General features: G+C 43.3%; 1 long non-coding RNA gene across 3 annotated transcripts; it reads left to right on the forward strand.

Annotated features, from left to right (window-relative positions):
• The first annotated feature begins 405 nt into the window (after positions 1 to 405).
• On the forward strand, positions 406 to 2,068 carry LOC134860229 (uncharacterized). Of its 3 annotated transcripts, none has more exons than XR_010165209.1 (5): positions 406 to 568; positions 758 to 993; positions 1,123 to 1,212; positions 1,331 to 1,445; positions 1,530 to 2,068. It is a non-coding gene; the product is annotated as an uncharacterized LOC134860229 (long non-coding RNA). The 3 variants fall into 3 exon arrangements; XR_010165210.1 differs by having other exon boundaries at positions 758 to 952; XR_010165211.1 differs by having other exon boundaries at positions 758 to 952; positions 1,350 to 1,445.
• The last annotated feature ends 12,338 nt before the right edge of the window (positions 2,069 to 14,406 follow it).

Here is a 14,406-nt window from a genome sequence, read left to right on the forward strand (position 1 = left end):
CTGTAAAACAGACATGACCGGAATAAATAACCTCTAAAAATGCTTTGTCAATTAAATGAATGAGCTTTTCATTTTCTGTTAACAGTCAACTATTGGGACCATTTTTTTTTTTAGAATGAGCACAATTTTCAGATGTCTGATCTCTGACTGCAGCTTGTGATTAATGGAGCATAGGCTATGGGTTGGCTCATGCTTGTTCGTAGTGGGGACAGTCTCCAATCAGCCTCCAGGTGTGTCTCATCATATTTTCCGTAACAGTGTGCCAGCTGTCAGTTAGTCAGGAGGTAAAAAATGATGTAATCTAATCAGTTGGTAAAATAAACCATCCGACAAAAAAAATGGCAGAAGTCAATTCGCTATATGCTACTTCCTCGTTTTAGATAAGCCAGCTCGGGAATTTCCGGTCAACTGTCAAAGATGTCGTTCTATACTCGCGGCTTGCAGGATTTACCTCATGTAAACATCAATGATGTTCACCGCCTAATTCAGGCAACCTCAAAGGCTTCATTAAGAAAACGTGAAAAGGGGTTTAGGCTGTACATATCCAGCTATATCCATGACTAGGGAGGTAAGTTGGCAAAAGTATAATTCTGTCTTTCTATAGGCTACGAGACAGCTAGCTAGCTAGCACTACGCTAGCGATAGCGTAACATCGGTAAACAGAATATAACTATCGTTGGCAGCATTGAAATGTATAGATATGCGTTAACATAAAGTTGTGTGTTGCTACGTCTTTGTCGTTGTTTGTTTTTTACAGGTTGTTCTCAAAGACTGTAAACCTGTGGAGCTGTGGACCCATCAATGCTGGTGTGTGGCAGGGCTTGCACTATGCAATCATATTTCCGCATTGCTTTACCAGACCTCACATTACAGCCAGCAGGGAGCAACGGCTGTCCCCCCTACTCACAGCTGCACAGGATCTGAGCAGCAGTGGCACAGACCCAGAACCCAGGTGATGTTTCCAACACTACCAGAATTATCACATTATGTCATGTAAGTCTTGTTCCTTGTTTAACTTTCAATAAGGCTGAACATACAGCATCCTTTCATACGACAATATGTGATCTTATGAACTAAACTAAACTAAACGTTATTCAAAGTAAATAAGATATTATACAACAGTCGTTTCCAGGGCTTTAAGCGTGGTCCGACGAATGAGATGGTGGTGTTGTCAGCTAGGCCCAAAGAGAGAACATTGGCCGAAGGGATCAGGTAATGTGTAGGAAAAAACTTGTCCACATACCACTGCACCACCACGACCATCCTTACCCCTTGACGACTACTGTCTGGGTCCATCAGAGTGCTATTTTGTGTAACCTATCATCAACAGCTGCATATGAATTCTCTAGCAACATCAGAGGCCATGGCGCACCACATTGAGAAAACAGCACACTGAAGGAATGGCATCTACTAAGAAAGCCGCTTGTGACTTCCTCTAGATTCAGGTAACTGTAAACTTTGTGACGTGACAGTCAGCACATTTTGTTTTTCTCGTCATTGTTGTTTGCATATGTATTGCTTATTTCTAGAGAGGTTTGCCATGTGAGAGGACAGTCCTCAGCACAGAGCCTGGCACTGAGAATTTTGCGGCCAGGCTATCAGAGTGGAGAAATGAAGAGGAGCCTCAGATGGAGTCCAAAGCAGTAGAAGAATACTGATGTGTTAAGGAGGTAAATCCCTACCCTTGTGGTTTTATCATCCAACCCGATACACCTTGGCTTGGCTCATCACCAGATGGGTTGGTGTATGACCCTAAAGCTTAACTTGTGTTTGGACTGCTGGAAGTGAAGTGCCCAAATGTGAGAAGCTATGTAGACTGTGCCTACCTTAGGGTCTCTGATGGAGTGTTACAGCTCAAGCAGTCACACAAACTACTGGCAGGTACAGGGCCAACTACTCGTCACTGGTTTGAAGTGGTGCGATTTTGTTGTCTTCGCTGAAGAGGGCATCTTCATTCAAAGAATACCCAGAGATGGGGGAGTCATAAGAACAATCAAACACAAAGTTGACTACTTGTACTTTTACTGTTATCTACCAATGCTTTTGGCTTGAAAATGTCCGTTATTAACTATATACTTCACACTGAGGGATCTGTACCTTTCCCTGTCAGTTTCACACTTTCAGTAAATAAACTTACGTTTGTTTAACTGTCAAGCTGCTCTTCTTTATGGCTCCCAAAAACATTGTGTATTTCATTGTGGTCATTACAAACAGCAGTTATGCAATACTATTTTTAAGTACTAATGAATTATAACCTCAAAACACACACACCGAGTAACACTTATAGGAAGATGTGTATTTTAATAAATTATATAACATAACAATTTCTATACATTTTAGAAAGTGAAGAAACATAAGCGAATGGCCTACTCAATTTATTTTACGTGGAAACCCTGAACTAGAATCTTCAAGACTGTCGTGGCCAGTCCTATGGACCAGACCTATGGACCAGAGGAACACTTATGTGAGAATGCTGTTCATTGACTACAGTTCAGCATTCAACACCATTGTGCCCTCCAAGCTCATCATTAAGCTCAGGGACCTTGGGCTCAACAGCGCCCTCTGTGACTGGATCATGAGCTTCCTAACGGGCAGATCCCAGGCAGTGCGGATGGGGAACATCACATCCTCCACCTTGACCCTCAACACCGGAGCCCCTCAGGGTTGTGTGCTCAGCCCTCTCCTCTACTCCCTGTTCACGCACGACTGCGTGGCCACACACAGCTCCAACACCATCATCAAGTTTGCTGACGACACGACCGTCATCGGCCTGATCACAGACGGCGACGAGACGGCGTACAGAGAGGAGGTCAGAGCCCTGACATCTTGGTGCCAGGACAACAACCTCCATCTCAACGTCAGCAAAATAAAGGAGCTGATTGTGGACTACAGGAAGAGGCAGAGAGAGGCACACACACCCATCACCATCGACGGGACTCCTGTGGAGAGAGTCAGCAGCTTCAGGTTCCTTGGGGTAAACATCAGTGAGGACCTGACATGGACACATCACACCAGGGTCATATCCAAGACGGCTCGACAGCGGCTCTTCTTCCTCCGCAGGCTGCGGAAGTTCAACATGGACTCCAGGATACTCTGCAACTTCTACAGGTGCACCATCGAGAGTATCCTGACTGGCTGCATCACCGCCTGGTATGGCAGTTGCACCGCCCTCAACCGCAAGACTCTACAGAGGGTGGTGAAAACTGCTCAGCACATCACCAGGACGGAGCTGCCATCCATGGAGGACCTCTACACCCAGCGGTGTAGGAAGAAGGCCGGTAGGATATTAAAGGACCCCAATCACCCCAGCAACAATCTGTTCTGTCTGCTACAGTCTCGCAGACGGTACCGCAGCATCCGGACCAAGACTACCAGACTCAGAGACAGTTTTATACCACAGGCTATAAGACTGCTGAACTCCTGAGCTGTGTCTACTCACATCTGTTTATAGTACACACATACATATATATATATATATATATATAGAGTATACACATCTGCCATACATATCTGTTTATAGTACACATATCTATATATTATACATATCTGCCATATACATCTGTTATACATAATATATGCATCTGTCCATACCTCCTCATTCAACAGTGTAAAGTGTTTAAATACTTTCAATGTATTCCACATATGTATATATTTCACATCCTCAAATCTTTATTGTTGATATTGTAAATATTCTTCTCTCTTTTTGCACTATTTTATTTATCTTATTTGCACCATGTATGTGGAGTTGTTGAAGGAGCACGCGACATAAGATTTTCATTGCCAACATATACGTTGTATCTGCTGTGCATATGACCAATAAAACCTTGAAACCTTGAAACCTTGAAACCTATGACAACGGCAGCAATATGCAAGGCAAAAGGCAGGGAAGACTCCTAGAACAGGCAAGACTCCTAGAACTGAACAGCAAAGCGTTGTGTGTCCTGTGTGGCAGTCACACATTAAACCTGGTGGTCGGTGATACTGCTAAGTCTTCTGTGGAATCTTTAAAGTACTTTGGATTATTGCAGAGGCTTTACAATGCGTTCAGTAGCTCCGCTCACCGCTGGGCAATTCTCCAGAAGCATGTCAGAGATTTGTCAACAATAAAGGGGAGATTTTCACACATGCAGGCCTTCTTTGACATATGGATTTCTCTACTCCACTGACTTATTGAAAAGTACAGAACAGGGAGGCAAGTTAGATGAATGCTGCTACAAACTGGAGAAGGCAATGGAGGATGTCGATGCACAGGACCTGAAGATGGAAATAATAGCTGCTGTTAGGTCCTTTCCCCCACATATCTCAACAACATGTCAGATGTTAGATTATAATGTCCTGGATATGTATCCCAATTTTAGCGTAGCTCTCAGACTTCTTCTCACTCTCCCTGTGACTGTAGCTTCAGGTGAGAGAAGCTTCTTGGCACTGAAGAGGCTGAAACCCTATTTGAGGTCCACTATGTCCCAGGACAGGCTGTACCCCCTTGCCTCCATTGCCATTGAACATGAAGTGAAGAGAACACTGGATATGTCAGTGATAGGAAGGTTTGCGGAGGCCAAAGCTCGCAGGGTTAGGCTTTAGTATGACTGATATCAACTGTGCCACAATATGAAGACTAAAGCAGAATTGATAAAGGAAGACAAAAAAAAGGCAAATATAAAATACAAAGACATTCAAGGGAAAGAGAAAACAGGGACTAAGAAGAAGATGAAGAAACAATGATAAAGAAGAGCAGGATGAATACATAAAGACATAAGCAGGATGAATACAGGGACAAAAGAAATGAAGAGAAAGAAAGTGACAAAGGAGAGATAGACATGGACATAACATTCCAGGGAGAGAGAGGCATAACACGGAAGAAGAGGGACACATGAGGAGTGAAAGAAGGAGAGCTTAAGGCAGACAACTAGAGAAGGTAATCATTTAACAGTACATTTCAATATCATCTCTGTAACTACCTGAATAACCTGCTGTTATTTTCTTTTCTGTCAGTAAAACAGAAGTCCATCATGAACTTCTACCAGAGAAGTCCTGCTGGACAACCAAGGTAATTGATGTCCATTTAAGGAGATTTAGTTTCATATTCATTTGCATGTTGTTTATAAAAACATTTAGAGTGAGTGCATTTTGTAAGACTCCTAAAATGTTGTTGTATTTATTGTGTTGTTAACTTTTAAGGTGGCGTTCCGGACACCTACACCTCAGCTATGTGTGAAAACCAGTGAGAAGTTAAAGCAACTAGTAGGACTTTCTTTCTTTGACATGTATGCAATGGAAAACATGAGCAAAAATGGATATGGATGTAACTTTTCATTTTCACAGTCAGTCAGTCAGTCAGTCAGTCAGTCAGTCAGTCAGTCAGTCAGTCAGTCAGTCAGTCAGTCAGTCAGTCAGTCAGTCAGTCAGTCAGTCTCTCTCTCTCTCTCTCTCGCTCTCTCTCTCTCTCTCGCTCTCTCTCGCCCACACGCACATATAGACCCATGTGTCTGTTGTGACTTGTTTTGAAAAATAAGTATTTGGCATTTTGACATACACTGGTGTTATATATCTGAAACTTTATTCTCTCATTCGGTTCACCCTGTCTTAATTAAGTGTAAGGTCCTATACTGATAGGTGTCTTTGAGGTGGCCCCTCCTGTTTGTTTGTTTTATGTTTGTTTTTTTGCTTTAAAAAACGCATGAAGAGGGCTTATAGTTTTGCGGAAGTTACAAGTAACGTTCCATGCATATAGCAATTGAGCACATCACTTTGTTCCAAGTTGCCGATCACACAGGTGAACTTCGACCAGCAAATCCCCTGAAGCAGCAAAACAGGAAACGTTCCTAAAATGGAAAATCCATTCTAGATAACTGAAATGATATGGGCCATAAGTTATGGCATGAATAATTCATGGGTGCTCTGCCTGTTGCCTCCTGTGTCATGTGTTGAGCTGGGGAGGACACTGGCGCTGTCTGTTCGCCGCTTCTCCAGTCAAGCCAAAATAACGTCAAGTTTTTAAGCAAACTTTTTAAATAACCTTTTACTATCCGCGCCACCGACCATTGAACCGTTCTGGATAGTTTTCAGGTAGATGCTATCGAGTAGCGGTGGCCTACCTGTTGCTGCTTGCACAACATGAATGACCATGGTCATTGCCGCTGCTACCGCGGCCGAAAAAATGTCCTCCTGGACAGCCTGTACTCAGCATTTCCCTGCCATCGTGAAGTGCACCTGGGGAGCTGAAACCACCCATCGCCGCAGAGTTGGAAGTCCTTGTAGCATCCGGGCTACGCGGCTAAAAACAACCTGCACTTCTTCCACGTCGCCGCCGGTGTTCCAGTTTAACTGGATTCCGGTTCAGCTGGTGGCGTTTGTTTACTTTTTCCACTCCTTGAGCGTCATATGACGCTGTACGAGCCGATTCATATGTGGTTGCCAGGTTCGTCATTTTCAGCTTACTTGTGTGTCTGAAGTGTGACCAGACAATATAAAATAAAAAAAACTCGGCGAAAAAACGTAAGCATCACTTCATGTAAATGTGCATGTGGCGATCGCCTACAGACAACAACACAGAATATGCTGGCCAAAAAGAAAATATATATATACAACATTCCAACTCCACCGACGGGATTCGAACCCGTACGTCTGAAAATATAAATCTCAGCCATGATTGTTGCTCATTACGCCACCGACCAGCTCAAAAGACCCCCTGCTTGAACCTTATAAGTCTTGTCAACTCTTGTCAGCTGTTTACAAATCACCGTTTAACATGGATGAAATAAACCCCACCATGTTAACTGGTGATATTCATAATATGACACAGGCAGACGCTGCCAACACAAGCCTCAAAAACGAATGCAAAAGCCATGTGTTACGGACAAACCACAAGCATGGCCATCTGAAAGGATATTGCTTTGTGTTTTAGCCTAAAAAATGTATATAGTGACCACTACAAAGCACATATCTAACGCTATGAAAGTAGCCGCTGTGAGATACGAACCCAGTCATGCTTTCAAAAAGTATTAATCCACGGCTTTCCGCTAATGGCCTGCGGTACCGTTCAGACGTTCAGAATTTTTTGTCCTGGGTGAAGTTGCTGTACAGTGATGCATGTTGTATTGTGAAGGTGGGGGGAGGGCTGAGTAGACCTGTACCAGTTAAAAGGGGGATCAGGCAGGGCTGCCCTATCTCAGGCCTATTATATAGTATTGCCACCGAGCCCCTTTTGAACAGGATTAGGAACCGGCTGAGGGGCCTGTGTATGCCAGAGTCAGCTCAGGGCCCCCCTGTGGTTGTATCAGCTTATGCTGATGATGTCAGTGTCTTTATCCAGGGTCAGCAAGACATCCAGGTGCTACAAGACGGTCTAGTTCTGTATGGTAAGGCTGCTTCAGCCAAAGTTAACTGGGAGAAGAGCGAGGCTTGTTTGGTAGGTCAGTGGGGTGTAGAGAATAGGCCCAGTCTTCCTGGTAACCTCAGGTGGGGAAACAAGGGTTTAAAGGTCCTGGGAGTTTGGTTGGGGACTGGGGACAGTGTGGCACAGAACTGGGAGGGAGTGCTGGGAAAAGTGCAAGCTAAATTATCCAAATGGAAACGGCTGCTACCCTAGCTGTCCTACAGGGGAAGAGTTCTCATAGCCAACAATCTGGTCGCCTCATCTCTGTGGCACAGACTCCAGGTACTAACCCCACCGCCGGATCTCATGAAACAACTGCAGCGGCTCCTTGTGGATTTCTTCTGGTCGGGACAGCACTGGGTGCCAGCATCGGTCCTGTACCTACTTGTGGCAGAGTGGGGGCAGGGCCTTGTGGACATCACGGCCAGGACTGCTGCTTTTCGACTACAGGCAGCTCAGCGGCTGCTGTATGGGTCGTCTCCCTGCTGGCTGGCTATGGCCCGACTGTTGCTTTGGAAGGCAGGGGGTTTTGGTTTTGATAAACACCTGTTTCTGCTCAAGGCCCCTGCATACAAGATAACTGGACTTGCACCTTTTTACAGTTCAGTCATCAGTGCTTGGAAGATCCTGAGTTTTTCAAGACCACATGACGCCCGTCCTGGGATGTGGCTGTTTGAGGAGCCAGTGTTTGATGGTGGTTTTCTTTCTGGAACCCCCTTCTCTTCGGCCACCCTAAGGAGCAGTTTCATCAAAGCAGGAGTGGTAAAACTGGGCCATTTGACAGGGATCTCTACAGAAAGACTGGCTGAAGTTACAGGTGTTCGGTCAATCCGAGTTTTGCAAAACTTGGACAAGGTGTGGCAGTCGCTGTCGCCATCCCACCGGACTTTCGCTCGGAATACAGATCTAGCTGACCAGTGGAGAAAGGGATACTAATACATCTTCCCCACCTTGAGTGTGGGTCCTGCGGTGGGGGAATGGGGAGAAGAGGAAGGTCTCCTGCTGTCCCTGAAGACTTTGACACTTGGAACTTTCAGCTCCTGCAGTGGGAAGCAGCTGTACTCTAGCTGTGTAAAGGTGCTCAACCTCAGTTCACTTGCAGGCGTCAAGGAGTCGAGGTGGACAGGTGTGTTTGGCTTGGAGTTTTCCCCTCAGGGCAGCTGGCGTATCCTGTATAAGTCTCCAGTCGAGAAACGGATGGCTGACACCCAATGGAGAATTATACATGGAGCAATTGCCACAAATAAATATAGAGCACATTTTGACCCAGGCACAAGGGGGGGCTGCCCGTACTGTTTCATGGCAGAAACATTGGAACATTTGGTAGTGTCCTGTCCCCGATTGGCTGGTGTAAAACAAATGGTACAGGAGTAGGTGGAGGGGTTAGGGGAGGTTTTCTCCATACCACTGTTTGTCCATGGCCCCAAATACACCCTGAAAAAGAGTAAATCTCTAGCTTTGTTAAATTTCTTGTTCGCTAATGCTAAATTAGCGATCTGGAAAAGTCGGAAAAATCAACTTGCTGGAGTGGGATGGACAGATGTAGTGCTCTGTCTGAGGGGGCTGGTGGCAGCGCGTCTGAGGGTGGAGCATGCATACTACAAACTGACCAATAATCTGCAGGGGTTTTTGGATGTGTGGGCTGTTGGGCAGGTTCTGTGCTCACTTGGGGAGAACAACTCTTTAGTGCTGAATTTTTAAAAGATGTAGTTTGTAATAGTGTGTGTGGTCTTTTATGGGAACAATGTTTAAATCATATTTATTTATTTATTTATTCATGAAAAACTGATGATTTTAATGGAATGTATTGTTTTTTTCTGACTTTTGTTGTGGGAAAAGACAAATAAAGTTGTTTTTAAAAATAAAAAATCTTCTTTTTCTTCTTCCAGCCCTGACAGCTAAACAAGGTGAAGTTAGTGGTTGACCTGGCATTAATATGTCTTTATTGATACTATTACTAGTGACAGCTCAGCACAGTTCACACAGGTATTACATATCGCTTCTACAGCGACCAACAGTCATTCAATCTGCCTGAAGAAAAAGAGCATGCTGTGTAATTTGTACAAACATTTACTATTTTGAGTGCCTCCTGATGCGTAGTATGTCAAAAGGCACAATAGGAACTTGGATGATACACTCATATTGATCATAAAATTTAGTTTGGAATGCTGCACACTTTTGACACTCAACGATCGCCATCTTGGCTACGTAACGAAAGTCAGACAACCATCTGTGATTGTGTTTGCTCTGTAAACACAGCTCTATACATATAAAAAGGGATTTTTTTTTTCATGTTTAGGTAGCAGACCACTGTACTGGTGTATGGTATAGAGATTCTATTGTTCATTTGATTTGGTTAATTGAGCAGTCTCTAACAATTTAGTAACTCAAACAAGTGTTGCTAGCTAGCTAGCCAGCTAACAGAAGCAATGGTTTCTTCCTGTAAGGGCACAGCTGCTGGTGATACTAGACGGTTAGGATTCACAGCACAAGTTGCGGTGTACTAAAAAATCATCAAGACACAGCAAAAGCCCACAGTGTTATTCTGCGTAATGATGGCCATTCTTATTTCTGCTTGACAGCGGTCTGTGTGTAATATGTTTTGCTAGATTATTATAACCTCAAAATTGCCAACACTGAAAAAGAGCAGAAGTGTGAGGATTTGTGCAGAGACAGTTTATTACTAAAATCCAAAATACAAGGTTGATATTGTGGAGAAAGTAAAAAAGAGTAAAGAGAGTACAGAGTACTACACAGAGGATACGAGTAGGTGGTCCTCTAATGTGGCAGGACACATTAGCTTTCACGCTGCTAAAAGAACGTTATCAGACCCCCTCCCGCTTTGGTCTGAGAGATCTGATCTCAGTGCATCCTTGAGTGTCTTTAGCTTAGCTGCCATGTGATAGAATCATTTGAGATGCACGTAAAGGCCAGCTCTCTGCCAGAGTGGGAAACAGAGAGGAAACAAAATGGCCTCTCCCTCTGAGTACCAGACTGCTGCAAATCAACAGCTTCACTCCCAATCTTTAGGCATCGGTATCGGTCGTCCAAAGCCCCAATCAGGAACTGCCTGTGCGCTCTCTCCCACCCACAAACATCTCTCTTTACCTCCAACCCCCCTTCTCTGTGTTCCACTGGAGCTCTCTCACTGGAGCTGTCTCCCCCCGGCCTCTCTCCACCCACTCTTTCTCTCTTTTCATCTCTTCCTCCATCCACCCCTCTATCCACCCCTCCATCCTCAAACTAATTGAGGCAGGTGGCCTCCTTTATTCCCTCTCTCCAAACCTCTCAGCACTGCAGTTAGCAGGCATCTCCATTACATTGTGTGTATGTGTGTGTGTGTGTGTGTGTGTGTGTGTGTGTGTGTGTGTGTGTGTGTGTGTGTGTGTGTGTGTGTGTGTGTGTGTGTGTGTGTGTGTGTGTGTGTGTGTGTGTGTGTGTGTGTGTGTGTGTGTGTCGAACATGAAAGTGAAATACTAATGGCTCTTTTCTCTTGCAGCAGTGGCCTCTCCAAATGCCACTCTTTGGGCCTCAACATGCAATTAATCAATTCAGCTTGGTAAGAGGATCTATTTATACCTAAACACACACACACACTGAAAGAGTGGCTTTCGTACACAGTTGGGAACATGGCACCCTGCAGTGTGTGTGTGCGTGTGTGTGTGTGTGTGTGTGGGGGGGGGGGGTATAGAGAGGCATAAACAAAGACGGACAGAGAAGCAGAGATGTAACCACAATGGCTCCTGTCAATTAAGGAGGAGTCATTGTTTGGCTGACAAAGTTAACAGTCTCATAATTGGCTCCCATCATGCACTGATGCATCTCAGCAGCCAGTCAGAGTGAACAAAGCACCCCGCTTCATTTACTCTCCTGCCCATGTCCTAGAGGTTCCCTCGTTCTGGCCGCAATCACATCTCTTTCTTCAGCAGTCCATTTCCTGGCAAACACAACTGAACCGCTGTGTGATCACATGGAGATGGGGTACCTAATTATACACAGTCATTAGGGATGAGATTTAAGTACAAGTACATTATTTGGACATGAAACAATTGTCTATTGCATCCAAATGTGTTCGGCAGTATTTAATGTTGTTCCCTCTCTTTTTATCTCACCATATAGGTCAACTTAATCGACCTTTTGACACGTACGTAATCTAGGGATCTGCTTAGAAAAACTCCTCTTTCCTCAAAGATATTGGTTCAGACATTTTATTGGTATCAAAAGTGACTAGAACTGGCCAAGTTCAACTCAAAAACACAAGATTTATGGACTACATTTTCTACTACATCATTTCTTTATACCAAGAATGAACTTTCAAGTGCACTCCAGTGATGCCATCTGTATGGCTACAGTGCAAACAGGAAGTGCAAAGTGAGATTGATTTATATTCTGCATGGTCCTCAAAAAGGTCAACATTATAGAATAAAGCACAGAGGCATTGACATTTTCAGGTTTGATTTATTAGATTGGATTGCTCGTCTTTGATAATGTTCCTTTTTTAACAGACTAGTGTAAGATAACACTGAAAGCATGTATGTTCATCTTAACACATGATTTTGTTTTAAAGCAAGGCTTTACAAAACTGAGTGAGATTTGAGAGCTTTTCAGATTTATGATTTATTAACAGCTTTCTTATTTTTTATCACAGCATATTTTCATGTGTCCCTTCTATGTGAGCAGAGCATCATCATGGGTATGAATGTGCTGGTTCAAACAATTTTCACAGTTTTAGTGGGTCCTCCAAATATCTAGACTGGTCATAGTAGGAAATGTACATGTGTTTCTAAATTGATGATGCTCCTTTTAGCTACAACAGTGTGTTACTGAGGCAGCGTGACCAATAGCAGGACCCTAAAGATCGATTCAAAAAATGATTTGATTTCCTTCTTCAACAAACTGCTGTAATATCTTGAAGCTGAAGTAGCTCTTAGTTACTGGATTTCCTCCACAGATAAGGTTGTATATTATCTCCATCCATATGTCTTTCCTGTTTTCCGACAGAGCACAATTGTATTCTCGAAACATATTGTTAGTACAAGTGGTTCTTGAGCTCATGACCTCTTCAAACCTCTCATCTCTCACTGCACCTGTGTGTTAAGATCTGTTTATTTTGAAATGTATTCCCTCTTGTGTCTTGTCTAGTTTTACTGCCTGTCTTTAGTTTCCCTTCTGTGTCTGATTGTCTGATTGTGTTCACCTGTTGCCCCTGTGTTTCACCTCCCCTCCCCAGCTGTGTCCTGTGATCACCCTTCTCTGTATTTAGTCGTGTCTTCCCTTTGTGTTCCTTGTTGTGTCGTTGTCATTCCCATGCTTGTCGTTCCTGTATCTAGTCCAGTCTGTTCGTTCTGCCTGTCTGCCCTCCCGTGACTCCAAAGTCTTCCCGGTTTGTTTGCTATTTTACTTTTGTTTCACCTCGCCTGCCCTTGCAGTGCCTTTATGTTTTGTATGTATAGCTTTCAGTTAATAAAGCTTGCTTTGTGTTAGACCTCCTTCCTTGCCTCCTCTGCTTTCACTGTGTTTGGTTCCATTTTCTACCAAACCTTGACACTATGTATGTGAGGTTGTGTCCCCACTCTTCTTTTTCAATATTAACCAATAAATCCTTATTTTATTATTAATAACAATGTTGCTTTCTCCCACTGTCCAATGGCTATATGTGTACAGTGCCTTTAGATGAGATCTGCAATAATTAACAAGATTGTTTTCAACCATCATAAAACACAGGAATGGAAGTAGTAGTTAAGTGGAAAAGAAATTCAGGCCGATATACGTGAACCACTTTTCCACAACCTAGTTTTGATGCGTTTTTACAAGCATATTTCTGAATTGTGTGGTAATTACTGTATACATGGATTGGAGTGTTGCATTCACAATGTGTTGTAAATGTTACCTGCATGTGAAGGTGCTTAGGGGGATTCAATCTGCCCCTAGAAGTCTGTGAAATAAAGCATTTGAGGGAAACTAATGCCCCTGATAAGAAGCAACCATTTTTTGCATTTCAACCATGATATATATATATATATTTTTTTTCCAGTGTCACATATTCGAGCATGAATGTGTCCCATGCAGTCCCCCACAGATGACCCCCCCTCATTGTGTTATGTATTCATAAGTTAATAAAGAATTGAGAACATGGGTTAGCTTAAAGTCTGTGTGGTCTCCTGACACTCTCAAACTGAATGAAATGAAATAGAAATCAAAGTGGTCCAAATCGACTCCACAAAGGGTAAAACAGAAATGAATACCTCAAATGAACTGAACAAGATTTGATTATATAAATATTGGGTGTTGGATGGTAAAGAAAAAGCTATCATGTTCATGTCAGTGCATTTGTCTCCACATAGAGGAAAGCCATTTGGCGATAAACATGTCTATAATTAAATCTTACAGCAGATATGATTACAGTATGTGATTGCTTTGAAATCACTCAGCTCCTTGCTCCAGGTTATTTCCACATTTCATACATAAATACATATTAATAGAATGTGAGCATGCATGCAAAGCCAGACCATAACTACCACTCCAACATACTTTCACAACTAGTGCTACTACTACCACTACCACTACCACTACCACTACTACCACTACCACTACCACTACCACTACTACTAATACTACTACTACTTCTACTAACACTACTACTACTACCACTACCACTACCACTACTACCACTACCACTACCACTACCACTACTACTAATACTACTTCTACTAACACTACTACTACTACTACCACTACCACTACTACCACTACCACTACCACTACTACTAATACTACTACTACTTCTACTAACACTACTACTACTACTACCACTACCACTACCACTACCACCACTACCACTACCACTATTACTAATACTACTACTACTTCTACTAACACTACTACTACTACCACTACCACTACTACCACTACCACTACCACTACTACTAATACTACTACTACTTCTACTACCACTACTACTACTACTACCACTACCACCACTACCACTACCACTATTACTAATACTACTACTACTTCTACTAACACTACTA

The sequence above is a fragment of the Eleginops maclovinus genome, chromosome 23, assembly GCF_036324505.1.
Source record: "Eleginops maclovinus isolate JMC-PN-2008 ecotype Puerto Natales chromosome 23, JC_Emac_rtc_rv5, whole genome shotgun sequence".
Taxonomy (NCBI): Eukaryota; Metazoa; Chordata; class Actinopteri; order Perciformes; family Eleginopidae; genus Eleginops; species Eleginops maclovinus.